The sequence below is a fragment of the Macaca fascicularis genome, chromosome 9, assembly GCF_037993035.2.
Source record: "Macaca fascicularis isolate 582-1 chromosome 9, T2T-MFA8v1.1".
NCBI lineage: Eukaryota > Metazoa > Chordata > Mammalia > Primates > Cercopithecidae > Macaca > Macaca fascicularis.
Genome location: NC_088383.1, coordinates 127,661,694 through 127,666,105, shown reverse-complemented (window position 1 = coordinate 127,666,105; position 4,412 = coordinate 127,661,694).

Genomic DNA, 4,412 nt, shown 5'->3' with positions numbered 1-4,412 from the left:
CGATAACATTGGAAAAACCTTTCTAGACATTGGCTTAAACAAGGATTTCATGACCAAGAACCCAAAAGCAAATGTAATAAAAACAAAGAAATAGGAGCTAATTAAACTAACAAGTTTTTGCACAGCAAAAGGAACAGTCAGCAGAGTAAACACAACCCACAGAATGGGAGCAAATCTTCACAATCTATACATCTGACAAAGGACTAATATCCAGAATCTACAACGAACTCAAATCATCAAGAAAAAACCAATCCTATAAAAAAGTGGGCTAAGGACATGAATAGACAATTCTCAAAAGAAGATATACAATGGCCGACAAACGTGAAAAAATGCTCAACATCACTAATGATCAGGGAAACGCAAATCAAAACCACAATGCGATACCAAGTTATTCCTGCAAGAATGGCCATAAGCTATCAAAAAACAGTAGATATTGGCATGGATGTGGTGATAGAGAACACTTCTACACTGCTGGTGGGAATGTAAACTAGTACAACTGCTATGAAAAACAGTGTAGAGATTCCTTGAAGAACTAAAAGTAGAACTACCATTTGATCCAGCAATCGCACTACTGGGTATCTACCCAGAGGAAAAGAAGTTATTATTCGAAAAAGATACTTGCACACACGTGTTTATAGCAGCACAATTCACAACTGCAAAATCGTGGAACCAACCCAAATGCCCATCCATCAACGAGTGGATAAAGATTTTGGCATATATATACATGATGGAATACTACTCAGCCATAAAAAGGAATGAATTAACAGCATTTGCAGTTGACCTGGATGAGATTGGAGACTATTATTCTAAGTGAAATAACTGAGGAATAGAAAATCAAACAATGTATGTTCTCACTGATATGTGGGAGTTAAGCTATGAGGACACAAAGGAATAAGAATGATACAATTGACTTTGGGGACTTGGGAAGAGTGGGAGGGGGACAAGGGATAAAAAGACTACAAATATGGTGCAGTGCATACAGCTCAGGTGATGGGTGCACCAACGTCTCACAAATCACCACTAAAGAACTTACTCATGTAAACAAATACCACCTGTACCCCAATAACTTAAGGCAAAATAAAAATATAAAATTTTTTTAAAAAGAAAAGAATGTAGATACCTAGAACCCATCCTGCAAAATCTGATTTGTAGATCTAGTATGGGACAGGAATCTGCATTTTGTCAAACAAAAAATCATTTATTCACAAAAAGAGAAAAAAAATACAAAAGATAAATGAAACAAAACGCTGGTTGTTTGAAAAGATCAATACAATTGATAGATCATTAGCAAGATTAACCAAGAAAAGATAGAAGATCCAAATAAGCTCAATTACAAACAAAATGGGCTCTTGGTGTGCATCCCACCTTCCAAGTGAAGATATGCCAGATGATTTGGTGGCTGGCAAGATGACCAAATAGGAACAGCTCTGGTCTGCAGCTCCCAGTGAGATCAACACAGAAGGTGGGTGATTTCTGCATTTCCAACTGAGGTACCCGGCTCATCTCATTGGGACTGGTTAGACAGTGGGTGCAGCCCATGGAAGGCGAGCCAAAGCAGGGTGGGGTGTTGCCTCACCCAGGAAGTGCACGGTCAGGAAACTCCCTTCCCTAGCCAAGGGAAGCCGTGAGGGACTGTGCCTTGAGAAATGGTGCGTTCCAGCCCAGATACTATGCTTTTCCCACTGTCTTCACAACCTGCAGACCAGGAGATTCCCTTGGGTGCCTATACCACCAGGGCCCCAAGTTTCAAGCACAAAACTGGGTGGCTGTTTGGGCAGACACCGAGCTAGCTGCAGGATTTTTTTTTTTTTTTCCATACCTCAGTGGCACCTGGAATGCCAGTGAGATAGAGCCATTCACTCCTCTGGAAATGGTGCTAAAGCCAGGAGAGCCACATGGTCTAGTTCAGTGGATTCCACCCCCATGGAGCCCAGCAAGCTAAGATCCACTGGCTTGAAATTCTCACTGCCAGCACAGCAGTCTGAAGTCGACCTGGGACACTCAAGCTTGGAAAGGGGAGGGGTGCCCACCACTACTGAGGCTTGAATAGGTGGTTTTCCCCTCACAGTGTAAACAGAACTGCTGGGAAGTTCAAACTGGGCAGAGCCCACCACAGTGCTGCAAAGCTGCTGCAGCCAGACTGCCTCACTAGATTCCTCCTGCCTGGGCAGGGCATCTGTGAAAGAAAGGCAGCAGCCCCAGTCAGGGACCTATAGATAAAACTCCCATCTCCCTGGGATAAAGCATCTGGGGGAACGGGCAGCTGTGGGCACAGCTTCAGCAGGCTTAAACATTCCTGCCTGCCAGCTCTGAAGAGAGCAGTGGATCTCCCAGCACAGCGCTCAAGCTCTGCTAAGGGACAGACTGCCTCCTCATGTGGGTCCCTAACCCCCGTGCCTTCTGACTGGGAGACACCTCCCAGCTGGGGTCAACAGACATCTCATACAGGAGATCTCCAGCTGGTATCTGGTGGGTGCCCCTCTGGGATGAAGCTTCCAGAGGAAAGAGCAGGCAGCAGTCTTTGCTGTTCTGCAGCCTCCGCTAGTGATATCCAGGCAAACAGGGTCTGGAGTGGACATCCAGCAAACTCCAGCAGACCTGCAGCAGAGGGGCCTATTAGAAGGAAAACTAACAAACAGAAAGGAATAGTATCAACATCAGTGAAAAGGACATCCACACAAAAATCCCATCCGAAGGTGACCAACATCAAAGACCAAAGTTAGATAAATCCACGAAGATGAGGAAAAACCAGCACCAAAAAGCTGAAAATTCCAAAAACCAGAACACCTCTTCTCCAAAGGATCGCGACTCCTCACCAGCAAGGGAACAAAACTGGATGGAGAATGAATTTGGTGAATTGACAGACGTAGGCTTCAGAAGGCTGGTAACAACAAACTCCTCTGAGCTAAAGGAGCATGTTCTAACCCAATGCAAGGAAGCTAAGAACTTTGAAAAAAGGTTAGAGGAATTGCTAACTAGAATAGCCAGTTTAGAGAAGAACATAAATGACCTGATGGAGCTGAAAAACATAGCACAAGAACTTCATGAAGCATACACAAGTATCAATAGCCAAATCGATAAAGTGGAAGGCAGGATATCAGAGATTGAAGATCAACATAATGAAATAAAATGTGAAGACAAGATTAGAGAAAAAAGAATGACAAGGAATGAACAAAGCCTTTAAGAAATATAGGACTATGTGAAAAGATCAACATTTGATTGGTGTACCTGAAAGTGACAGGGAGAATGGAACCAAGATGGAAAACACTCTTCAGGACATTATCCAGGAGAACTTCCCCAACCTAGCAATTCAGGCCAACATTGAAATTCAGGAAATAAAAAGATCACCACAAAGATACTTCTCGAGAAGAGCAACTCCAAGACACATAATTGTCAGATTCACCAAGGTTGAAATGAAGAAAAAAATGCTAAGGGCAGCCAGAGAGAAAGGTCGGGTTACCCACAAAGGGAGGCCCATCAGACTAACAGCAGATCTCTCTGCCAAAACCCTACAAGCCAGAAGAGAGTGGGGGCAATCTTCAACATTCTTAAAGAAAAGAATTTTCAACCCAGAAGTTCATATCCAGTCAAACTAAGCTAATAAACAAAGGAGAAATAAAATCCTTTACAGACAAGCAAGTGCTGAGAGATTTTGTCACCACCAGGCCTTTCTTACAAGAGCTCCTGAAGGAAGCACTAAATATGGAAAGGAAAAATTGGTACCAGCCACTACAAAAACATTCCAAATTGTAAAGACAATCAGCACTATGAAGAAATTGCATCAACTAATGGGCAAAATAACCAGCTAGCATCATAATGTCAGGATCAAATTCACACATAACAGTATTAACTTTAAATGTAAATGGGCTAAATGCCCCAATTAAAAGACATAGACTGGCAAATCCCATGAAGAGTCAAGACTCATCAGTGTGCTGTATTCAGGAGACCCATCTCACATGCAAACACACACACAGGCTCAAAATAAAGGAATGGAGGAATATTTACCAAACATATGGAAAGGAAAAAAAAGCAGGAGTTGCAATCCTAGTCTCTAATAAAACAAACTTTAAACCAACAAAGATTAAAAAAAGACAAAGAAGGGCATTACATAATGGTAAAGGGATCAATGCAACAAGAAGAGCTAACTATCCTAAATATATATGCACCCAGTACAGGAGCACCCAGATTTATAAAGCAAGTTCTTAGAGACCTACAAAGAGACAAACTCCCACACAATAATAGTGGGAGACTTTAACACCCCACTGTCAATATTAGATCAACGAGACAGAAAATTAACAAGAATATTCAGGACTTGAACTCAGCTCTGGACCAAGCAAACCTAATAGACATCTACAGAACTCTCCACCCCAAATCAACAGAATATACATTCTTTTCAGCACCATATCACACTT